At 33.5% G+C, this 27,266-nt stretch overlaps 2 non-coding genes across 2 annotated transcripts; both read right to left on the reverse strand.

Moving 5' to 3' along the window:
- Positions 1 to 7,538: 7,538 nt before the first annotated feature.
- TRNAA-AGC (transfer RNA alanine (anticodon AGC)) lies at positions 7,539 to 7,611 on the reverse strand. The gene has a single exon. It is a non-coding gene; the product is annotated as a tRNA-Ala (tRNA).
- A 2,704-nt stretch (positions 7,612 to 10,315) lies between these two features.
- Positions 10,316 to 10,387, reverse strand: TRNAP-UGG (transfer RNA proline (anticodon UGG)). The gene has a single exon. It is a non-coding gene; the product is annotated as a tRNA-Pro (tRNA).
- Between the last annotated feature and the right edge of the window lie 16,879 nt (positions 10,388 to 27,266).

The following is a 27,266-nucleotide window of genomic DNA, read 5'->3' on the forward strand; positions in this document are numbered from 1 at the left end:
CGCATCCATAGTGTCCCTAGAATAAGGTACTCAACCTTATCCCTGTACTATAGATCATTTTGACTATATACTTGAACTTGAAGCACTCTGATGTATCTACATATAGTTCAAGTAATCATACAATAGCCAGAGTGTTCTTAGTTTATTGGATTTGACTATATACTTGAACTTCATCCACTCTGGTGTATCTACATATAGTTCAAGTAATCATACTATAGCTCGAGTGTTCTTAGTTTATTGGATTTAGATTAATCATCGTAACATTCACTTTATTCAATAAATTCAAACTATGAGTTTTAGGACATAAAACCCAACAAATACAATCAATTCTACTGATTGATCATTAATAAAAGAAGACTAATGGAGATGCGGGTAAAAGAAGACTAATGAAGATGTGGGCAATCGATCCCCGTACCTGTCGCATGCAAAGAGAGCACTACCATCTTAGCTACATCCTCGTCCCGTCATCAATAATAGTGAAAATGCAAAACTAAATAGTGAAAATGAAAAACTATCTCTCCTCATTATGTCATAAATAAGAAAAAAAAGTTGAAAAGAATAATATATTTAACAATTGATAGTATTCTTTGGAGATGCATGGTAACGATCCCTGCACCTCTCGCATGCAAAATAATTGCTCTACCATCTGGGGTACATCCCCACAATTATCCGGGCTCATTATGTCGTAAATAAGAAAAAATTGAAAAGAAATAATATATTGTGATTTTTCTTTTCTTCAATTTTGTACAATTTGTCCGAAAGTGTCATTTTTCTCCACATTTTTAACACTTTATGTTTGATTTGTTTGGAGAATTTTCTCGATCCCTTTATTTTGATCGCCCATGTTTGTTTGGGCTCTTTGATTTACTTCTTTCCCTTCGATCAACACTGAGAGTATTGCCAGATGAATCTCTAATTTCCCATTTGGGAATACTTTTACCGACATCTCGAATTTCATCAAACTTAAGTTTATTAGATTCTCGTGAACTGTTGATTGCAGCAACAACAGTATACCACGTCTCGGGTAAAGATGACATCAAAATTAAAGCTTTAATTTCATTTTTTAAACATAATTTCCACTGAGCTCAATTGACTGACAATCACGTTGAACTAATTTATATGATCTGCAACAAATCTACCTTCAGACATTTGTATATATTTGACAACATCTTCTTCATAGCCGACGAATTTTCGTACATATTCGACAACACCTTCAATAGGCCCGATGTCATCTTCTCTTTGATGATGTTGAACGTCGTGTTTCTGGACAGCATCAACCAGATCAACCGTAAGGTGTTACGATCCTTGAGTTTCCACTCCTCCACGGTTATGGTATCCGGCTTCACCCCCAAAAGGGGTTTCTAAAGATTTTTATGGTACATATAATCTTCAATCTACATCTTCTAGAAACTGATATCGAATCCATCAAACTTTTCAATTATTGTCTTTGAACTTTCCATCCTCACAGATCGCGGTGAATCTCGCCTCGCTCTAATGCCCATTATTAGGATCACACAACAACGCACACACTCGATCTAAATGAACACAAAAAACATGATAGAGAAAATGTAAGGAGATATATTGACTAAAAGTTTTGTATTAATGAAGTAGGCAAAGAGAGGGTATGAAGAATGAGAAATGTACATTTTGAAAGCATCGACTAATGGGTATATATATAATTTCAATTTATTATATATATAGATTTAACAGATATAACCGCCTACTATATATAAATATTTAGTATATATATTTATATATATTAGGCAAATGAATCGCCTACTCTATCAGATTTTTACTGCAAATAGTCAGCCTCCATATCCAACATTCGAGAGCCCAAATAGTTAGTTTTCTAAGAGAGTTTAAAGAAAAATAAGCAAATGGAGGCTCGAAACGTTGGAACCCATCTGTTTACTTTATGTAAACGTTTTAAGTTTCAAATTTAGAACTTTGCGTCCAAAATTCTTCATCTAGAGATTGATTCATTAAGAGCCCAGTTAGTTTTTCTAGGAGAGTTTAAAGAAAAATAAGCAAATGGAGGCTCGGAACATTGGAACCCATCTGTTTACTTTCTGTAAACATTTTAAGTTTCAAATTTAGAACTGTGAGTACAAAATTCTTCATCTAGAGATTGATTCGTTTAATGGGTCTTATACAATTAGCTATAAGGTATGTTACGTTTAATGGGTCTTACACAATTAGCTGTAGGGTAAGTTAATAAACACAGTTGAAAAAGATTATCATCAGCTTATCTGCTACGGCTATTAAGTTAATGAACACAGTTGAAAAAGATTATCATCAGCTTATCAGCTTATCTCCTCCGCGGTTATGGTATCCCGCTCTTCTTTGGTGGCAATCTTATCTCCAGGAGTTCAAGGAAATAATCGACTGTTTCTCGCAAGGCGGTTGCTTATGCCACTGCCAAATTAACCTGGATCCAAGTCCTCTTGCGTGAGCTCGGGATTTCGCAAGCACGAAAATAATCGACTGTTTCTCGCAAGGCGGTTGCTTATGCCACTGCCAAATTAACCTGGATCCAAGTCCTCTTGCGTGAGCTTGGGATTTCGCAAGCACGATCGCCTAGCCTGGCGTGACAACATATTAGTGCCACCTATCTGTCCTTGATCGCCTATAGCATGTGGCATGACAACATTGGTGCCACCTATCTGTCCCCCAATCCAATCTTTCATTGTCCAGATTAGATAATCTATTGATTTATCCTTTGTTACAGATCTATAAATACATTGAGGTCTTGACCGGCCATTCAACATATTACACCATTAATATGTAATCATAAGGAAAGAGTATTTATTAAAGCACTAGGTTGCTCGCCTTAATTTTTGTTTCCTAAGATGGTAAGTAAGACATGTTAATATTGAATATTAGTAATATTGAATTATTCTAATATTCAAGGAGTTATCAAATAAACCAACAACCCAACAAAGAAACCAACAAACTATTTAATTTGATATAATTGTGAACTCAAGACCTCTCGCACCCGAAATAAGAATCATACCACTAAACCAAATGCCTTTGACGTGGATCAATCATTTTTAGTTGCTAGTCCATGTATTTTGTGTGCCTCAAGATTTGAAATTTATCCATGTATTTTTTTTTGTGCTTTAGAACCTACTATTATTGCCACGTTAATTTCACATTGTCCATCACATAATAGAATTTGTTCTTCAAATCAATTGGATGTAGTTCAATTAATATTATTAAGAAATATTGACATAAATAAAGTTCATATCCTATAATTCCTACCGTGTATCTTTGCGATTATGAATGACCCAACTCAAATTATTTTGGTTGAAGTTGCATTGCCACTAGAGCATATGCATTCCGTTGCATTGCCACTAGAGCATATGCATTCCTTTGGGATAGATAAATTTCACCACAAACTAAGTTTTTGAAAATACTTTTATTTTATATTTATTTTTTAATTTTTAATTTATTAATTTTTTTAGTTTTTAATTTTAGTTGTCAAAACCTAGATATGTCAAAACTACTTCTTTGCTACCCTTTAACAATATTTATATGCTTTTAAGTTTATTTAGTTTCTTTTTATTACTAAGTTTACTTCTATTTCATGTTTAAAAAAAATGTGCTAGTAAACATAATTAATAAACCCAGTTGCTTAATATATTTTAAATACTTACTCCATTTGTATTTATTTCATTTTAAATAAAAGTTTACCGTAATTAATAAACCCATGTGTTTAATACATTCTCCGAAAAAACAAATTTGTTTGTATTAAGATAAATTACAATGAATAGGAAGAGAAGAAATCTCGAAAATAAGTAGAAGGTTGAGAATTTTCACTCAACCACGCAATCAAACTTGATAGACTCATGTGCAATTCTACCGGCAACGCAATTCTACCCCCAACAATTGCTTGAAACTAAGAAATGAGAGAGATAATGCTGATTTTTAAGGGGAACATCTGAACTTCAGAGATCAATTTCATTCCTCTAAAATCTGATTTGTAGATAATAATTTGAGGATATATATAGTCTCCCCACAAAAGAAGTTAGTGGCCTGGATTTAATCTCAATCCACTTGAATCTCCACCAAAGACCAGGTCAATTTGACCATTACATACTTTATGAATTAAAAATAAATAAAGTTTTCTAACAACTCATCTAATGATGCTTGCAACTTCATCTTCATTTCAACTGTGTAAATATTCACTTCTAAAGCTCCAAATGGTTCTTTCTCAATCGAATAAGCTTGTAACACATGAAATGAGAGTTGAACAAAGCCTATCCAATTTTAGAGATGAAGAATAAATGCTTGTTGAATCTTCTTGGCTGGTCTAGTTGGAACATTTGGATCACTGTGATCCTTATCATCTTCGCCCTCTTCAAAAGGATTCGTCCTCGAATCAGAAAAATCATCACCTACATCAAAAGGACTCAAGTCAACAACATTAAAAATTGAAAGTAGAATGTGTTGAAAATTCTCCAGGAAGATCATTTTATATGCATTGTTATTAATTACTTTAAGGACTTGATTAGGGTTATCCCCTCTTGGATGTAACTTTTTCTTCCTTTAAGATGGAAATCGCTCCTTGCGAAAATGTATCCAAACCCAGTTATCGGGTTGAAAAATCATTTCCTTCCATCCTTTGTTAATTCTTTAAGCAACTTTGAAATTTTGTTTCTCAATTGTCTCGTTCACCTCTTTATGGAATGTTTTGATCAGACCTTAATTATGGTTGCTTTACTCACAAAAATATTTAATTCTTAAAATAACTTTTTGTTTCTCAATTGTCTCCTTTCACCTGTTTATGCAATGTTTTGATCAGATCTGCCTTACTTGTGGTTGCTTTACTCAAAAAATATTAGAATGAATAGGAAGAAAATCAAGAGGAGTAAGTGGATTAAATCCATAAATATCTTCAAAAGGAGAACAATGAGTAGTACTATGAATTGCTCTAAAGGAGAACGATACTATGCATTGCTCTATTATATGTCATCTCACAAATGGCAAACATTCGTCTCAAGACTTAATATTCTTAGAAATAATAGGCAGATTAAATCCATAAACATTTTCAGAAGGAGAACAAATGAGTGGTACTATGAATTTCTTTAAAGGAGAACGGTACTATGAATTCCTCGGTTATATGTCATCTCTACAAATGACAAACATTAGTCCCAAGACTTAATATATTCTTAGAAATAATAGGCAATAATCCAATTTATCCCACACCATACTTCTCAAAAGTGACTTAAAAATTTAACTATCCCTATCTTTTTTGCGAGTAGCAAACCACATTTAAAGGTGTATACAGCCCATATAAAATATCTATCCCATTAAGGCACCACCATATTATAGAGCATTTAGGAATACAGAGCGGGGTGTTCAAGGTATCGATCCCCGTACCATCGCATGCAAACAGAGCACAGTACCATCTTAGCTACATTTCCACAATTCTTGCATAACAAAACCCAAAACTGTGCGTCGTGAAAATGAAAAAATATTTCTGATCGTTATGTTAAAAATAAGGAAAGATTGAATAGAAATAAAATATTAATAACTAATAGTTTCTTTAGGAGATGCACTCTACCATCTTAGCTTAATCCCCATAATTCTTACATAACAAAACCCAAAACTGCAGGTCATGAATAATAGTGAAAATGAAAAAATATTTCTGCTCATTAGGTAAAAAATAAGGAAAAATTGAATAGAATAAAATATTGAAAATGAAAACTATCCCTTCTCATTATATCATAAATAAGAAAAATTTGAAATAGAAATAGAATATTTGGTAGTAGGATTCCTTTGGAGATGCAGGGTATCGCACCGTACTTCTCACATGCGAAGCTAGCGCTCTACCATCTGACCTACATCCCCACAATTCTTACGTCATCAAATCCTAAACCTACCATCACCAATAATAGTGAAAATAAAAAAATATCTATGCTCAATATATCAAAATAAGAAAAGATTGAATAGAAATAAAACCATTTGAGCTACATCCCAAGCAAAAAATATCTCTGCTCATTATGTCATAAATAAGGAAATATATTTTCTTCTAGAGATGCAAATATGCAAAGTAACGATCCCTATACCTCTTGCATGCTAAGCGAACGCTCTACCATCTAAGCTACATCCCCACAACTCTTATATCACAAAACTCTAAATTTTCTCTCATAAATAATAGTGAAAATGAAGAAATATTTAACGAATAGATTCTTTCGGAGATAAGAGGTATTGATCGCCATACCTCTCGCATGCTAAGCGAGTACTCTACCATCTGAGCTACATTCATACGATTCTTACATCACAAAACCCTAAATGTCTCGTCATCAATAAGAGTGAAAATAAAAAACTATCTCTGCACATTATGTCATAAATAAAAATAAATTGAAAATAATTAATATATTTAATAATTGATAGTTATCCTTTAGAGATGCCGTACCAGTCCCAGTCCCCATCTTGCAAAGCAAGTGCTCTACCATCTAAGCTACATCCCCATGATTCAAATGAGGTATCAATCCCCATACCTCGCGAGCGCTCTACGAGCTACATCCCCACATTACTTGCACCACAAAATCCTAAATTTTATGTCTTTAGTAATAGTGAAAATGAAGAAATATTTAATAATAGATAGTTTTATTTTGGAGATGCGGGGTATCGATCCCTATACTTCTCGCATGCAAAGCAAGCGCTCTACCACCTGAGCTACATCCCCAAGATTCTTACGACATAAAACCCTAAACGTCTTATCATCAATAATAGTGAAAAAGAAAAAATATCGCTACTCATTAATCTTTTAGAGATGCGAGTATGGATCCCCATACTTCTCACATGCTAAGAAAGCGATCTAAAATCTAATCTACATTCTCAGGATCCCCATACTTCTCACATGATAAGAAAGCGATCTAAAATCTAATCTACATTCTCAGGATCCCCATACTTCTCACATGCTAAGATCTAAAATCTAATCTACATTCTCAGGATCCCCATACTTCTCATATGCTAAGAAAGCGATCTAAAATCTAATCTACATTCTGATGATTCTGATTCTTACATCAGAAAACCCTAAACGTCCCGTCATCAATAATAGTGAAAATGAAAAAATATCTCCGCTCATGATGTCATAAATAAGGAAAGATTGAATAGAGTTTCTTAATCTAATCTACATTCTGATGATTCTGATTCTTACATCAGAAAACCCTAAACGTCCCGTCATCAATAATAGTGAAAATGAAAAAATATCTCCGCTCATGATGTCATAAATAAGGAAAGATTGAATAGAGTTTCTTAATCTAATCTACATTCTGATGATTCTGATTCTTACATCAGAAAACCTTAAACGTCCCGTCATCAATAATAGTGAAAATGAAAAATAACTCGGCTCATGATGTCATAAATAAGGAAAGATTGAATAGAGTTTCTTAATCGAATCTACATTCTGATGATTCTGATTCTTACATCAGAAAACCCTAAACGTCCCGTCATCAATAATAGTGAAAATGAAAAAATAATTCGGCTCATGATGTCATAAATAAGGAAAGATTGAATAGAGTTTCTTTTGGAGATGCGGGGTATCGATCCCCGTACCTCTCGCATGCTAAGCGAGCGCTCTACCATCTGAGCTACATCCCCGGAATTCTTGCATCACAAAACCCTAAATTTTTCATCATCAATAATAGTGAAAATGAAGAAATATCGCTACTTAACATGTCATGAATAAGGAAAACTTAAAAGAAATAACATTTTTAATAATAAATAGTTTTGTTTTGGAGATGTAGGGTATCAATCCCCATACCTCTCGCATGCAAAGCAAGCGCTCTACCATCTGAGCTACATCCCCACGATTCTTATATCACAAAACCCTAAACGTCTCGTCATCAATAATAGTGAAAATGAAAAACTATACCTGCTCATTATATCGTAAATATGAAAATTTTGAAAAGAAATAATATATTTAATAATTCATTCATTTGGAGATGCAAGGTATTGATCCCCGTACTACCCACATGAGAAGCAAGTGATCTACCATTTGATCTACATCCGCACAACTCTTACATTGAAAAATAATAAACATCCGGTCATCAATAATTGTGTAAATAAAAAAATATCTCGGCTCATTATGTCATAAATAAAGAAAGATTGAATAGAAATAAAATATGAATAACAAATAGTTTCTTTTGAAGATGCAGGGTATAGATCCCCGTACCTTTCGCATGCTACGCAGGCGCTCTACCATCTGGCTAAATACCCACAACTCTTAAATCACAAAACCCTAAATTTTTCGTCATCAATAATAGTGAAAATGAAGAAATATCGTTACTCTACATGTCAGGAATAAGGGAAAATTGAATGTAAAAAATATTGACATAAATAAAGTTCATATCCTATAATTCCTACCTTGTACCGGTAAGATTATGAATGACCAAGCTCAAATTATTTTGGTTGAAGCTGCATTGCCACTAAAGCATATGCATTCCTTTGGGATAGATATTGAAACAATACATTTGAATTTTAAGCAAAATTTCACCACAAACTAAGTTTTTGAAAACAACTTTTATTTTATATATATTTTTTAATTTTTTTAATTTTTTAATTTTTTAATTTTTTAATTTTAGTTTTCAAAACCTACATTCATATGTCAAAACTACTTCTTTGCTATCCTTTAACAATATTTATATTGTAAAATGGGATCAACTTCTTTAAGTTTATGTAGTTTCTTTTTACGGATATGTTTACTTCTATCTCATATTAAAAAAAATGTTCTAGTAAACATATTTCCTCTTTTATTGGTATATATACCTACTCTATTTGTATTTACTTCATTTTAAATAAAAGTTCACAGTAATTAATAAACCCATGTGTTTAATACATTCCCTAAAAGACAAACTTGTTTGTATTAGAATAAATTACAATGAATAGGAAGAGAATAAATCCCAAAAATAAGTAGAAGGTTGAGAATTTCACTCAACCACACAATCTAACTTGATAGACTCATGTGCAATTCTACGCCCCCAGCAATTGGTTGAAACTTAGAAATGGTAGAGATAATGCTCGAATTTTTAAGGGGAACTTCTAAACTCGAGAGATCAATTTTATTCCTCTAAAATCTAATTTTCACATAATAATTACTTGAAACTTAGAAATGGTAGAGAGGGGAACTTCTAAACTTGAGAGATCAATTTCATTCCTCTAAAATCTAATTTTTACATGATAACTTGAGGACAGGAGGATATTTATAGTCTCCCCACAAAAGAAGTTAGTGACCTCGATTTAATCTCAATAATAGTGAAACTTAGAAATAGTAGAGATAATTTTTAAGGGGAACTTCTAAACTTGAGAGATCAATTTCCTTCCTCTCGAATCTAATTTTTGAAAATTAAGAAATATTGCTACTCAACATGTCATGAATGAGGGAAAATTGAAAGTAAAAAATATATTTAATAATAGATAGTTTTATTTTAGAGATGTAAGGTATCAATCCCTATACCTCTCGCATACAAAGCAAGCGTTTTACCATCTGAGCTACGTACCCACAATGCTTATGTTACAAAATCCTAAACATCTCGTCCTTAATAATAGTGAAAATGAAAAACTATCTCTGCTCATCATATGAAAATTTTGAAAAGAAATAATATATTTAATAATCGATTCATTTGGAGAAGGAAGGTATCAATCCCGTACTTCCCACATGGGAAGCTCTACCGTCTGAGCTACATCCCCACGATTCTAACATTAGAAACCCCTAAATGACCCGTCGTCAATAATTGTGAAAATGAAAAAAATATCTCCGCTCATTATGTCATAAATAAGGAAAGATTGAACAGAAATAAAATATTAATAATAAAAACCAAATAGTTTCTTTTGGAGATGCGGGGCGCTCTACCATCTGAGCTACATTCGCACACAATACTTCCACCACAAAACCCGCTACATTCCCATAATACTTGCACCACAAAACCCTAGAAATATTGCTACTCAACATGTCATGACTAAGGAAAAATTGAAAAGAAATTACATATTTAATAATAAATAGTATATTATTTTGGAGATGCAGGGTATCGATCCACATACCTCTCACATGCAAAGCGAGCACTCTACCATCAGAGCTACATCCCAACAATTCTCATGTCACAAAACCCTAAATGTCTCGTCATCAATAATAGGTCCAAAATGGTAGAATATTAGGTATAATTTATGAATCACTTCGACATAGAATGCATTGATATTATAACTTGGATTATCATTCACATTCACAATTTCATGGGAATGTATGTATTTAACGTGTGTCATTTTATTGTACTTATTTACTTCATTTTATTCTACAATCTCTCTTGAAGGGGCATTTCGAGAATCGAACTCGAGCCCTCTTGCACCCAAAGCGAGAATCATACCACTAGACCAAATGCCCTTATTATGCCATTTAAAACGTATGTATGAATCCTTGGGCCTAGGTATTAAGGTCGTATTTTGTCATATTGCATGAAACACATGAAGTCCTCGATGCACTTGAACTGAAGCCATGGATGTAGAATGTGTCTTAATAACATAATAAGCACAAATAGCTCTCTACAAGACCTGCTTCAGATTTGGATAGGCATACTCACCAAAAGTGGGTAAAATGAAATGATATTAAGAGCATTATCATTATAGTTTTAATCGCCTTAATTTTTGTTTTTGTTTTTCTTTTTTTTTTTCTTTATTACATAAGATGGCAAGTATAAAGCCTTGGGGTGTAAAGAAAGACTTTAGGTTGCTACTTAATGGCCAAGCCCTTGCGAACATGTTTAAGTTTTGATATCTCTTTTCTAATTCCTTTATGTCGACTTTGTTGCCCAACAATTGATGTAGAGAAGTTAAGAGGTATGTTTGAAAAGTAAATAATAGGAACAACAAGTTTATATAAATATGAAGTCCTTTGATAAGAAAAGATTTAGATATAGGGGCATTTGAGGTTGCACCGTAAGTGAGGGTCGTACCACTAAACCAAATGCCTTTTCTTAAATACCCAATATTTTTTGCTTCTACTCAAATATATTTTTCTCTATGTCGTTGGACGGCTATAAAATGAAAAGTTGATGGTCTAATATTTTACTTGTAAGTAAGGCATTTTATATTGAATTGTTATAATATACGAGGGTTATCAAATAAACCAACAGCCCAACAAAGGAAACAAACTAATCAATTTGGGTTGGATTGATTCGGTTTAGTTTATCAGTTTGTTTGATTTAATTCTTCTATTTTGCCTCTATGACAACAAAATAAAGTTGTATTGAATGGACCTTAGTTTCATTTATGACAAACTCATACGAAACATACTGGCATTAGTAGTACTAAGAGTTGGAATCTATAAGCATTTCATGAACTTAAGTGCAAACCATGCTTCTTTAAAGATGAGATGAACTTTAGTTAAGTAATGGGAACTTTAAATTACTTCATGTGGAGCTTCAATTACTCTATGCTAGTTACAATCTTTAGGATTGACTAATTGGACACAAGTTCATGGATTTAGGGAAATTTTTGTGCAATTATCAACTACAACTTATGTTTCCAAATTTTTAGGTCATAATTTAGGTAGTTGGTGTTATGAGTCCTAAACTTGTTTTTTACATAATATGGTAGTTGAACTGTCATTCCGATGAGATGGACAAAGAAATTGTCTTTGAAATGACTAATAGACCTAGGTTCATCGTTGTTGTCTTCTAACTGTGATTTTGCAAAAAGCTTAACTAATATAAACTATTATCCGACAAGATCTTTAAGTTAAATCAAGAATATACCCTACACATCATTCAAGATGGCAATAAAATGGAGTTAAATTGAACCCACTTTAGTTTCGTGTTTGGTGTGTTCAAGATAAAGCATAATTGTATTTATGATATTGAGCTTGGGGTCTATAAGAATTTAATGATCATAAGAGAAATTCCAGTTTTATTAGAGGAGACCAAATTTATTTAAGGTACTAGGAATTCGACATGGCTTAAGAGTTGCGTGGGTGCTCATTTTATCCATGTTCTCCACTTCCTCCCATTTCCTCCTCTTCCTCCATCACATTCTTTATTTCTCTTCCCATTTCTCAATCTCCAACTCATTCGTTCTTCATCCCTAACCAATGCCGATTTGAATAAAGAAGGAGAAAAAGAAAGAGAGTGAAGGAAGTCGGAGAGTTATTAGGGATAAATGGAGAAAAAAATTTCTTTAAAATAATAAACAGACCCAAGCTCATCGTTGTTGTTGTCGTTTACTTGTGATTTTGCAAAAAGCTTAACTAATATGAAATATCAAGGTAAATCAAGAATATATCCTGCACATCATTCAAGATGACAATAAAATGAAGTTCAATTAAACGCACTTTTAGTTTCCTGTTTGAAAGGTTCAAGATGAAGCATAATTGTATTAATGATATTAAAGAGATTCATGTTTTATTAGAAGAGATCAACTTCATTTAAGGTACTAGGAGTTTAAACTACTTCCATCTTAATTTCAATCACTCTACCAAGATTACAAATTTAGGGTTGGCTAATTGGACATCAATTCTCTACCTTTAGGTTATAATTTAGGTAGTAACCATTATAATATTAATGAGCATAAGAGTTACAATTCTTTCATGGACTATATGTGTTATAGTTAAAAGAATATATATATATATATATATATTATATTATGTATGTTGAGGTTTGGATAAAGCACAAAGTAGCAAGGAACACCATTGTCAACTCTAGAACCACCCACAACTAATGATCGAGACTAATGCAAAATATTTTAGCATCCTTTGGCATCGAGATACAGGAAAGATGAACGCCGTCAAATTGGAAGCTTTATCAGTCTTAAGAGTCACAATGAGAACTCTAATCAAGCTGGAGCCTTGGACTAGGCAAATCATTTTGTGATAGTTGAAACGGATGACTTTGACGTCGTGTTAGGGATGAACGTCCTACTTGAACACAAAGTCATTTACATGTCCCTAGCAAAATTCCTAGTAGTAACGGAGTCTAATCCGACGATCATTCAGAAAAACATCCATCAACCAAGAGGGGTGAAAATGATGTCGATACTACAGTTGAGAAAGAATCTTAGCCATGATGAATCTACGCTTGCTGCTATTGTTGTAATTGAAAAGGGGAGCTCGAATGAGCCAACCTCAATAGAAACCTTGTTGCCACTACATGAACACCACGACGCAAAACAAGAAGGTTAGATAATGGATTTATCCCAACCAGGAGAGATAAATCACAAGATTAGTTTTATGTTGCAGTCGAGATCGCCTGCCACAAACAAATGTCATGTGGCTGAGCTTGAGCTAGCTAAATTCTATGAAAAGCTAAATGACTTATTAACTGTCGAGTTCATTAGACCCCCAAAGGCTCTTTGTCAGTGATCACTCAAATGCTAGGCAAAGACACCAAGCCAACGCCAATATTGGAGAAGGAAGACAAAAACAAGCCACTGAAGCAACACATATTCACATAGAAATACCAGACGGATGAAGAGAATGGTTAGTCAGAAGTGTCGACAACAATAGTTTCAAGAAAAATAGAGAGTTCATATAAGTTAACGTTAGATCAACTTCGAGTTCAAAGCAACAAGAACCAAAGACGGGTGCGAAAATACTATAGACTAGTCGAAGTTATCAACAAGATTATCAAGACATCATATAGGATCCAATTGCTCTTATGGATGCGGACTAATCTTGTTGTGCAGGTGGTATGACGTCATGCAAAGAAGAAAAAATTTCATGCGAAGAAAGTAGGAAAGACACCAACAGAGAAGACATGAAGAGTCAGCGAACCGAGAAGTGATTTTCAATAGCTCCTAGTAGATTGGAAGAGACTCCTCAACGAGGGACTAGGGCATTTCAAATGCTTCCCATGCTTCCCTTCGGTTGTGGGCTGGATCTTCTAACTATTTACGTGAGTTCAAATGCTATTCAATGAAGAGTCAACGAACCGAGAAGTGATTTTCAATAGCTCCTAGTAGATTGGAAGAGACTCCTCAACGAGAGACTGGGGCATTTAAGCAAGAATCATACCACTAGACCAAATGCCCTTGTAGTGGATCTTTTGACTATTTACGTGATCCTTATACGACTCACTAAAAATTTTGGTACCCTTCTCATTCCTATTCTGCCTCTTCTCGCTCTCTGAAACTTCTTTAAATGTTATTGTTGACCTAAGTAAAACTACTATTGAGAGATTAGTGCAATAGAGAATCTGTGCCCCTTAACATAACAAAGAGTTCCTAGAATTGAACTCAAGACCTCTCGCACCCGAAGCAATAATCATACCACTAGACCAAATGCCCTTATTGTGAATCTATAATTTTTAGTTGCTAGTCCATATGTTTTATGCGCCTCTATATTTAAAATTTATCCACATGTTTTTGTGCTTTAGAACCTACCTTGTGCCTTTAAGATTATAAATTACCCAAAATTATTTTGGTTGAAGCTGGTGCATTGCCACTAAAGCATATGTGCATTCCTTTGGGATTTACTTCGTCCCTTTCACAATTTTACTACGTTAGCATTCTTTGCTCTTGCTACCATACCATTTAACAATATTTATAATACGTTGTACGTTGAGCATTCTTTTCTACTATTTAACCGTAGTTCGTCCCTTGCTACCATACCATTTAACAATATTTATAACGGGATTGCTATCTCATGATAGAAAAAACGTGCGAGTAAATTGATAACCGAAGTACTAAGAGAATTAAGGACAGGGGCATTCTAAGATGTGAACTCAGGACCTCTCACACCCTAAGCAATAATAATATTGCTAGAACATCTATCATTTTTAGTTCTCACTCGATCAAATTTTTTCTCTAAAGTTTGAAATCTATATTTGTTGGGAGTTGACGGGCTAAAAGCATTTTGTTGAGCTTTTCGATCAAGAATAACTTATTGATCATTAATCATTTTTGAAGTAAGACTAATATGGAGATGCTGTACATCCCCACAATTTCTTAAAGGGGCACATTTTAAGGATTGAACTCAAGGCCTCTCGCACCCAAATCAAGAATCATACCACTAGACCAAATGACCTTGTTATGCCATTTGAAACGATTTCAACAACTTTTCAATTACTCAAATTAGAGCTAAAACGAAGAAATTACCGTCGAGACAACATACCCAACGTGATGATGTGGCAGCAAAATCAAAATGATGGACAAATCAAAATATATCAAAGTATGACATTTATAATTTTACAAGAGTAACAAAGGGCTGAGTTTTTCCTATTATTATATTTCTAAATAAAATTATTTTTACAAAATATAAATTTGAATCTAACCGTTACTGACATCGATTTTTATTATTACTATATTATATTATTATATTATTATATTTTAACATTTTGGTAGTTACTCACATAGTTTTTATTATTATTATATTATTATATTTATAATAAATTTTGAATTTTCATTTGACCGTTACTCACATAACTTTTTATTATTATTTATTAAAAATTTTAAATAAATGAATTTAGAAAATTTTCTTATTTATTTACTTTTAATCTCCGCCTTCCATTCTTCCTAACACAATCCAATGGTCGATATTAATTCCTACATTTTGCCACTTTTATTCTCTATATAAACTCATCAACTTCCCCCACATTTCATATACACAGCTTCCATACATTCTCCAATCCTCATTTGTTCAAAGTCTCCATTATTTGTTGCTCTCTCCAAGCTTCTAATTTTATTTTTATTCATTTTATTCTCGAGAGAGTTTTTTTTTTGTAATGTGAGAAGATAGTTGTGAGTGCTCCAAATTGTAAATCTACTCTTTGAAAGAGTTGTGGTGTGTTACTATCAAATTCTAATACTTGTACCGGTTTGATCTTGTGTCGTGGAAAGGATTGAGTTTGCTCTTGAACTCGTAAAAAGAGCAATGTAGCGGTTTGACTCTGGTCCGCGGAAAGAGTCAAGAAAGTTGTTTATTCAAATTCCCAAGAGGCGTTTGGGGAGTGGAGTAGGTCGAGTTTGACCGAACCACTATAAAACTACGGTGTCATCATTTCTAACTCTTTCCTATTTAATTTCAAAATTATTATTGTGATTTATTGTATGTTCTACTTGATTGTTGTTTTGACTTGAATTATTTTGTTCTGGGAATTATCATCCTCTACTTATTTGTAAAAAGTTTCATCATTAGAAAAATTAATCACGTTTAAACACTTTTATGGTTAAAACCCTATTCACCCCTCTAGGATTGCCATACCATACCCATCCAACAATAGAAAATAAGGTTGGAATTAAAAAAAATTTAGTTGGCAGATACATAAATCTACGGATTAAAATTGGCCAATAATATCTGTTTACTGAAAATAGATATAGAGTTAGAGTAATATCTTATTTACAGAATTGAAAATGTTTACAGAATTCACAATCTATTTACAGAATGAAAATAATTACAAAGGGGAGGAGGGAAGATTGAAGGAAGACTTGTTGAACAGAATTTAAAAATAAAACCCGAAAATATCAGAGGGCATGACACTCCATTAAATTTTGTCTAACACAAAATATCAGAATTTTAACAATGTAAATTAGAGAAATAATTTTATAGAATTCAAATTTGAAACTGATGTCATGGGCTCACATAGGTTGACTTGGATTTCAAAGGACAAAATCGAACTTTCATTAAGGATATATACGTGACAACGACTTAAGCTAACCAGGTAAGTCACTTTATATCGGCATGGTTATATTTGATGTTGAGACGTGCCCTGTGGTTCTGCACGTGTTATATATATTGATATGTGTGAATTGTCTGTGAATCGATATGCTTCTTATATGTTATGTATATGTTATAATATGTGAATTGTATGATAATAATTATGTACGATGTGTTTAAGGATATGTTTGAGATAGGATACAAAAATGATGCCCAAAACAAAATGTAACGATAGGAGTAAATTACGTTCATGAAACGTTAAGGTTAGGTTGCATACCGGAGTGATATGAATAAGAGAGATTGATGGAAGAATACGGTTAGGTTCTAGGTAGAAAGGTATAGGTTTGTGATAGATTGATAGAACAATAGCGTTAGGTTAAGTTCTTGTAATGAGATGACTAAGGTACGTTCACGTAATGATATGTCTGTGATATCTCTAAGAATGTTAAGGCTATGATAAGTTAGAGAACGATATGATTACGAAGTGTTTACGTTATGACTTGTTTATGATATGATACATTGTGATGCAATATGTCATGGTATGATGTGTATGTGATGAAATGATATGTTAAAAGCATAGAACGTTATGTTAGGTCTCTTAAATTGTGTGTATACAGCATGATATGAATGACATGAAATTACGATAAATGGCATGAAATATAACCCCGTTAGAATTATGTTTGATTTGAGAACTGAAGAATGAGAAACGATATGGCATGAATGATGAACGATATCTTAAACGATATGAAAAATGATATGATATGTACACAATGCTACCAGGGTTGTATTAAAGGATAATGAAAATGGAAAAGTTTTGGGGCCTCATGCATTATGTGTGCTCGTGCATTTGGGGAGGTACCCCTATCCCATCACGAGGGTACGGACTTGTACATCTAATGGCAGGACAACGATCGTTATGCTTTGCATAGCGGTGACGGTTACTAGTTCTAGCGGGTGTTCAGCCTAAGGGGCTCCTAGAGTATGCCCACCAAATAAGGAAAGTGGCCCAGCGGTGTGCGAACTAGCTGGTGAGCCCATACTAGCACGTATGGGCTGTGTGTAGAGTATATGGTACATGTCAAAAATTACCCATTAGGACAGCACCGTAGGAAAAACGGAATGAAAGATAGGTCCTATCATCTCATTGCATGTGATTGTTGCATTTAACCCCAATAGTGGGGTCATTTACCGAGTATTTCTTTAAATACTCAAGCCATGTGCTACTACATTTTTCAGGTTAAGGCAAGGCATTCCTGTACGACTGACGACGCCATCACAACTCGAGACCATGGCACATGCAGGATAGTGATATTTATTTTCTTAGACTTAGGCTAGAATAGGATGTTTTTAACTTAAAACGCTTATTTATTTTATTTTTCTTTTGTTTTGTCGTTTTAAAGATGTTTTCGAAACACGTAAGTCCATAGCTGTGTTTTAAATGAAGTCTTCCGCATTCAATGTTTATGCTACGTATACAGTAGCGACCTGTAGAAAATTTTGGGTAGTTACAGTTTTGATCAGATCTGCCTTACTTGTGGTTGCTTTACTCACAAAAATAATAGAATGAATAGAAAGCAAATCAAGAGGGGTAAGTGGATTAAATCCATAAACATCTTCAAAAGGAGAACAATGAGTGGTACTATGAATTGCTCTAAAGGAGAACGGTACTATGAAGTATTGCTCTATTATATGTCATCTCTACAGATAGCAAACATTCGTCCCAAGACTTAATATTCTTAGAAATAATAGGCAGATTAAATCCATAAAGATTTTCAGAAGGAGAACAATGAATGGGACTATGAATTGCTCTAAAGGAGAACGGTACTGAATTCCTCTATTATATGTCATCTCTATAAATGGCAAATATTAGTCCCAAGACTTAATATATTCTTAGAAATAATTGGCAATAATCCAACTTATCTCACACCGTACTTTTCAAAAGTGACTTAAAAATTTAACCATCCCTATCTTCCTCTATTATATGTCATCTCTATAAATGGCAAATATTAGTCCCAAGACTTAATATATTCTTAGAATTAATTGGCAATAATCCAACTTATCCCACACCGTACCTTTCGAAAGTGACTTAAAAATTTAACCATCCCTATCTTTTTTGCGTGTAGCAAACCGCATTTAAAGTCGTATACAGTCCATATAAAATATCTATCCCATTAAGGCACCATCATATTATAGAGCATTTAGGAATATAGAGAGGGGTGTTCGAAGTATCGATCCCCATACCAATCGCATGCAAACAGATCACTCTACCATCTTATCTACATTCCCACAATTCTTGCATAACAAAACACAAAACACAAAACTAAGCGTCATCAATAATAGTGAAAATGAAAAAATATTTCTGCTCATTATGTCAAAAATAAGGAAAAATTGAATAGAAATAAAATATTAATAACGAATAGTTTCTTTAGGAGATGCACTCTACCATCTTATCTACATTCCCACAATTCTTCATAACAAAACACAAAACACAAAACTAAGCGTCATCAATAATAGTGAAAATGAAAAAATATTTCTCCTCATTATGTCAAAAATACGGAAAAATTGAATAGAAATAAAATATTAATGAGTTTTTTCAAGAGATGCACTCTATCATCTTAGCTACATCCCTACAGCTCTTACATAACAAGACCCAAAATCCTCGTACCTCTCGAATGCAAAGAGTGCACTCAACCATCTTACCTACATCCCCACAATTCTTACATCACAAAACTCTAAACGTCCCGTCATCAATAATAGTGAAAACGAAAAACTCCCTTTGATCATTATGTCATAAATAAGATTAATAATTGATAGTTTTCCGTTGGAGATGCATGATAGCATAAATAAGGAAAGATTAAATAAAAATAAAATATTAATAACAAATAGTTACGTTTGGAGATGCTGGGTATCGATCCCCGTGGCTCTTGCATACAAAGAGTGCATTCTGTCGTCTTAGCTACATCCCAACAATTCTTCAAGACAAAATCATAAATGTCCCATCATCAACAATAGTGAAAATGAAAACTATCCTTATGTCATAAATAAGAAAAATTTGAAATAGAAATAGAATATTTGATAGTAGGATTCCTTTGGAGATGCAGGGTGTCGCACCGTACTTCTCACATGCGAAGCGAGCGCTCCACCATCTGAGCTACATCCCCACAATTCCTACGTCATAAAATCCTAAACCTACAATCACCAATAATAGTGAAAATAAAAAAATATCTCTTCTCAATATGTCAAAATAAGAAAAGATTGAATAGAAATAAAACCATCTGAGCTACATCCTCGCTGCAAAGTGATCGCTCTTCCATCTGAGCTACATCCCCACGATTCTTACATCACAAAACTTTAAATTAATCAAAAATAGTGAAAACGAAAAAAATATCTCTGCACATTATGTCATAAATAAGGAAATATTGAATAAAAATAAAATATTAATAACAAATAGTTTCTTCGAGAGATGCAAATGAAAAGTATCAATCCCCTACCTCTTGCATGCTAAGCGAACGCTCTACCCTCTAAGCTACATCCCCACAACTCTAAATTTTCTGTGTCATAAGAAATATCGCTATGAATAGATTCTTTCGGAGATAAGAGGTATTGATCCCCGTGCCTCTCGCATGCTAAGCATGCACTCTACCATCTGAGCTACATCCCCAAAATTCTCATATCACAAAATCCTAAATGTCTCGTCATCAATAATAGTGAAAATGAAAAACTATCTCGGCACATTATGTCATAAATAAAAATAAATTGAAAATAATTAATATATTTAATAATTGATAGTTATCCTTTAGAGATGCGGGGTACCAGTCCCCATACCTCTTGCATGCTAAGCAAGGCTCTACCATCTGAGCTACATTCCCACATTACTTGCACCACAAAATCCTAAATTTTCCGTCATCAATAATAGTGAACATGAAGAAATATCACTACTCAACATGTCATGACTGAGGAAAAATTGAAAAGAAATAACATATTTAATAATAGATAGTTTTATTTTGGAGATGCAGGCTATCGATCTCCGTACCTCTCGCATGCAAAGTGAGCGCTCTACCATTTGAGCTACATCTCCAAAATTCTTGCATCACAAAACCCTAAATTTTTCATCATCAATAATAGTGAAAATGAAGAAATATCACTACTCAACATGTCATGAATAAGGAAAAATTGAAAAGAAATAACATATTTAATAATAAATAGTTTTATTTTGGAGATGCGGGGTATCAATCCACATACTTCTCGCATGCAAAGCAAAGACTCTACCATCTGAGCTACATCCCCACGATTCTTACATCACAAAACCCTAAACGTCTCGTCATCAATAATAGTGAAAATGAAAAACTATTCGTGCTCATTATGTCATAAATATGAAAAATTTGAAAAGAAATAATATATTTAATAATCCATTCATTTGGAGATGCAAGGTATTGACCCCCGTACTACCCACATGAGAAGTGAGCGCTCTACCATTTGATCTACATCTGCACAACTCTTACATTAGAAAATCCTAAACGTCCCGTCATCAATAATTTGTAAATGAAAAAATATTTCGGCTCATTATGTCATAAATAAGGACATATTGAATAGAACTAAAGTATTAATAACAAATAGTTTCTTTCGGAGATGCAGGGTATACATCCCCGTACCTTTTGAATGCTACGCGAGCGCTTACCATCTAGGCTAAATACCCACAATTCTTGAATCACAAAACCCTAAATTTTTCGTCATCAATAATAGTAAAAATGAAGAAATATCGCTACTCAACATGTCATGAATAAGGGAAAATTGAAAGTAAAAAATATATTTTATAATAGATAGTTTTATTTTGAAGATGAAAGGTATCGAAACTCATACCTCTCGCATACAAAGTGAGCACTTTACCATCTAAGCTACATCCCCACAATTTTTATGTTACAAAATCCTAAACGTCTCGTCATCAATAATAGTGAAAATGAAAAACTATCTCTACTCATTATGTAGTAAATATGAAAAATTTGAAAAGAAATAATATGTTTAGCAATCGATTCATTTGGAGAAGCAAGGTATCGATCCCGTACTTCCCACATGGGAAGCTCTACCTTCTGAGCTACATCCCAACGATTCTTACATCAGAAAACCCTAAATGTCCCGTCATCAATAATTGTGAAAATGAAAAAAATATCTTCTCTCATTATGTCATAAATAAGGAAAGATTGAACATAAATAAAATATTAATAACAAATAGTTTCTTTTGGAGATGCAGGGTATCTCAATCCCCATACCTCTCGCATGTTAAGTGAGTGCCTCTACCATCTGAGCTACACCCCCACAATACTTGCACCACAAAACCCTAAATTTTTCGTCATCAATAATAGTGAGAAATGAAGAAATATGGCTCTCAACATGTCATGACTAAGGAAAAATTCAAAAGAAATAACATATTTAATAATCGATAGTTTTATTTTGGAGATATGCAGGGTATCAATCCCCGTACCTCTCGCATGTAAAGCGAGCGCAATACCATCTGAGCTACATCCCCACGATTCTCATGTCACAAAGCCCTAAACGTCTCGTCATTAATAATAGGTACAAAATAGGAATTTCAAAATGGGAAAAATTAGGTATAATTAATGAATCATTTCGACATAGAATGCATTGATATTATATTAACCCCCCCCCCCCCCATTCTCATGTGCTGAAATTCTCCAGGAAGATCATTTTATATGCATTGTTATTAATTATTTCAAGGACTTGACAAGGGTCATCCTCTCTTGGATGTAACTTTGTCTTCCTTTGATATGGGTATCGCTCCTTGTGAAAATGTATCCAAACCCAGTTATCGAGTTGAAAAATGATTTCCTTTTGTCATTTGTTAAGTCTTGGAGCAATTTTGAAATTGTGTTTCTCAATTGTCTCCTTCACCTCTTTATGCAATGTTTGATCAGACCTTACTTGTGGTTGCTTTACTCACAAAAATATTTAATTCTTAAAGTAACTTTTTGTTTCTCAATTGTCTCCTTTCACCTGTTTATGGAATGTTTTTATCAAATCTTCCTTACTTACTTGTGGTTGGTTTACTCACAAAAATATTAGAATGAATAGGAAGCAAATAAAGAGCGTAAGTGGATTAAATCCATAAACATCTTCAAAAGGAGAACAATGAGTGTTGCTTTACTCTGGGGAACGGTAGGTTTACTCACAAAAATATTAGAATGAATATGAAGCAAATAAAGAGTGTAAGTGGATTAAATCAAGGAGAACAATGAGTGTTGCTCTATTCGTCCCAAGGCTTAATATTCTTAAAAATAATAGGAAGATTAAATCCATAAACATGTTCAGAAGGAGAATAATGAGTGGTACTATGAATTGCTCTAAAGGAGAACGGTACTATGAATTCCTCTATTCTAAGATGTGAACTTAGGACCTCTCACACCCTAAGAAAGAATAATACCACTAGACCAAATTTTCCTTCTTGAACATCTATCATTTTTAGCTCTCACTCGATATGATTTTATCTCTCAAGTTTGAAATCTATATTTGTTTGGAGTTGAGGGGCTAAAAGGAAGTTCAATAATGTGAGGTAGGTCTTTTTGTATAAGAGGAAGTTCAAGGATTTAAAGAAAAGAAAATCATCAACCATTTTAACTTTTCAATCCATACATGACATTCTTAATTAATAAATTGTTTTACCTACAAAAACACAAAGTGAAACAAAACACGAAATTTTTAATTAATAAATTATTTTACCTAAAAAAACAAAAAGTGAAACAAATTAAGTGCATTGGATTGATACATTATTTAGGCCTTTTATATTAAAGGGAAAATCCAAGAGTTGATATCAAAACCCCTCACACCAAAAGCAAGAATCATACCACTAAACCAAATATCCTTGTTGTGGACTTCGTATTAAATTATGCATTGAACATATCATCGTTATTTCATTTACTTTATTTGATGTTCATATAAATTTGTTAAGACTGATGGTGTTACAATAACACATGCGGAAGCCATTTGGATCTTAGGCACTCTAAGTACATCAATTATAGTAAATTAGCTAGCATGTTCAAAAGCATTAAAACTCAATGAGTTTGAATACTAACCTTTTGTAGTTCAAATTTCTTTTTCTTAACGAATTGGTTTCGAACCACAACTAGTGTCTTCCCTACTATTCTCCAGCCTTAAAACGGGATTGTGGAATCCGGTGAGTGACTAAACGTGAAAGGAATTTAGTATATGTAAAGAGAGAGCTTTGAGAGACTTTCTCAAAGTTTTTCGAGCAAACTTTCCATTTTCCTTAATCACTCTATTTATAGAGTCATATTTGCATGTTTATGCAAATTTGAGCTTACCAAATTTTGACACTCAAAATTCCACTCAAATTTGTGGGATTATGTGGCAAGCATGAAGTTTGAGTGAACCAAATTTTGACAATCAAAATTCTACTCAAATTTGTGGGATTATGTGGCAAACATGCAAGTTTGGTTAAACATATATTGACACACAATATTCCACTAACTCAAACATGGATTTTTCAATTGGGTGAAGTTAACATTTTGACTTTCTTTATTTTAATTCAACAATTAATTTAAATAATTAATTTCAAATCAAAATAATATTAAATGAGTAATTAAACAATTTAATTAAAATTTAACATTAAATAAAATGTCAATCCCAATGAATTCAGGCACATATTGATTATGAATCCCTATTCATAATTAAAATATTCAAATCTTATTTAAATATCTCCACTTTTCTCTTTTTGTTTAATTCACAATTAAAACAAAATGCGGTTAAATATATCGTATATATTTAGCGTATATTTCTTAATTTGAATTCGAACACTTTGAACTCATTCATCACACTGTTCTAAGGTTTAGTCCGATAAGAGATAGCTGGGGGACCTAATAGACTTACAGATCATGGGCTCCAACGATCTGAGATTAACCTGCTAAACTCATTAACCTTGTTAACCAACATTCGTTAACTACTAGGACATTCCACTGATCATCTAATGAACAATTGGTTTGTGGTCCAACCACCAAACTAAATCCTTCTCGAGCCAATGAGAGGATGGGGCCCCTTGTTCAAGACTTGGAGTCAGTATTTGAGGGAACAACCTCTCTACTATCCCTAAAGGCGGGTAGGAGTGAATTCCATCATACACACTATGTCCCCAGCTATTCACCCAATCTTACCCCTGGAATGGGAGGCTTATTGAGTCGGTGAACTCGGGCCACTCTTACCCATGCAAATCTAAGGATAATTTCAAATAAATAGGAGTTCATAGTTAGCTCAAGATTAAGAACAAGTTACCTAGGTCATCGAATGAAAAAATCAGTCTCAACAATAAACGACATTATAAAGTGAGAGGGTTTTCTTCATGGTCCGATCTTATGCAATACTCATTGCATAGGACTCCCCCACTCACATGTTTCCACATGTACAATTTAGTGATCACATTGTTTATATCATATACAAAAGTGGGCCGCATCCATATCGTCTCCAGAATAAGGTACTCAACCTTATCCCTATATTATAGATCATTTTGACTATATACTTGAACTTGATCCACTCTAATGTCTCTACCTATAGTTCAAGTAATCAGAGTGTTCTTAGTTTATTAGATTTAGATTAATGACCGTAACATTCATTTTATTCAATAACAATCTTTACTGATTAAACATCAATAATAAATTTATTGAAAACACAATATGTTTTTGTTTACAAACTATGAGTTTTAGGACATAAAACCCAACAAATACAATCAATAGGCCCGACGGATTTTTTTTTTTACACCTTGTTCATAGCTGACGGATTTTCATACATATTTCACAACACCTTCAATAGGCCCGATGTCGTCTTCTCTTTGATGATGTTGAACGTCGTGTTTCTGGACAGCGTCAACCAGATCAACCCTAAGGCGTGACGATCCTTAAGTTTCCACTCCTCCGCGTTCATCGTATCCGGCTTCACCCCCAAAAGGGGTTTCTAAAGGTCTTTCTGGTACATATAATCTTCAATCTGCAACTTCTAAAAACTGATATCGAATCCATCAAACTTTTAAATTCTTGTCTTTGAACTTTCCGTCTTCACAGATCGTGGTGAATCTTGCCTCACTCTAATACCAATTATTAGGATCACACAAATCTCACTCAATACTAATTTGTTGTGTGGTGGATGATTTCTTACGTGGTCTTCCTCTAAGAATGTAGCGTTTGTTGATACAAACACTCTATTTTCTTGAGGTCATAAAACAGTCCACCTTTCGTCTCTTAGGGGTATCCTACGAATAGGCATAATTTTGAACGACGTTCTAATTTCTTGAGATTTTACACCCACACGTGTGTTGGGCATCCTCAAATCCTGAAGTGACGTAAACTACCTTTACGCCCTCTCCATAACTCATAAGGTATTTCTAAAACACTCTTAGAAGGAACCATGTTCAAAATGTATGTAGCAGTCTCCACTGCATATCCCCAAAAAAAATCAGGTAATTGAGCGAAACTCATCATAGACCGAATCATGTCTAATAGAGTTCTATTTCTCCTTTCTGATACACCGTTCTGTTGGGGTATACCAGGGGCAGAGAGTTGAGACGTTATTCCATGTTCTATCATATAGTCCTGGAATCTTAAGTCCATATACTCTCCACCTCAATCTGATCGAAGTGTTTTAATAGTTTTTCCTAATAGATTCTCAACCTTAGTCTTATACTCTCTAAACTTTTCAAGAGCTTCAGACTTGTGATGCATTAGGTAAAGATAATCATACCTTGAATAATCATCAATAAAACTGATGAAATATTCATACCCTCCTCATGCTTTGACATTCATTGGATCATAGAGATCTGTATGCACAAGTTCTAAGGTTCCTTTGGCTCTATAACCTTTTTCAGATAAAGGTTGTTTAGTCATTTTACCCTCAAGACAGCACTCACATGGAGGCAAAGAGTTGTCTTATAACTCATTTAGAAGTCCTCTTTTACCCAATCTCTCAATCCTATTGAAATTAATGTGGCCTAGTCTTAAGTGTCAAAGATAGGTATTAGGAGAAATCTTTTGTCATTTATTTTGAGTTTTAGCTGTTTTAAACATCTCGGTATTTAAAACAGCTTTTGTTTCACTCAGTTTTAACATATATAAGTTGTTTTCTAGTTTTGCCAAACAAATATGAATACCTCTTTTGAAAATGAACACTTCATTGATTTCAAAAGATACTTTATACAATTGTTCTAATAAACAAGAGATAGATATTAGATTTCTTTGCATTCCAGGAACAAAAAATACATTATCTAATATAATGAATCTATCTCTAAAAAACAACTTTAAATTTTCTACTGATATTGCTGAGTCAACTTCTCCTGTTCCAACCTTGAGTGTTATCTCGCCTTCCACAAGCATTCTCTAGGAACTAGTTTCTTGAAAAAAAGAACAAATATGATTAGTGGCCCCTGAATCCAGTATCCAAGGTGAGTGATCATACTCTACTAAACATATTTCTACAACTAGTAAATCATATTTACCTTGTTGTGCCTTTTTGGCTTTCTTCTCTGCAAGGTATTTTGGGCAATGACTTTTCCCATGCCCGTTTTTATTGCAATGGAAACATTTTCCATTATCTGCATTTTAAACCTTGC

This window comes from Cucurbita pepo, chromosome 3, assembly GCF_057944985.1.
Source record: "Cucurbita pepo subsp. pepo isolate OVF chromosome 3, ASM5794498v1, whole genome shotgun sequence".
NCBI lineage: Eukaryota > Viridiplantae > Streptophyta > Magnoliopsida > Cucurbitales > Cucurbitaceae > Cucurbita > Cucurbita pepo.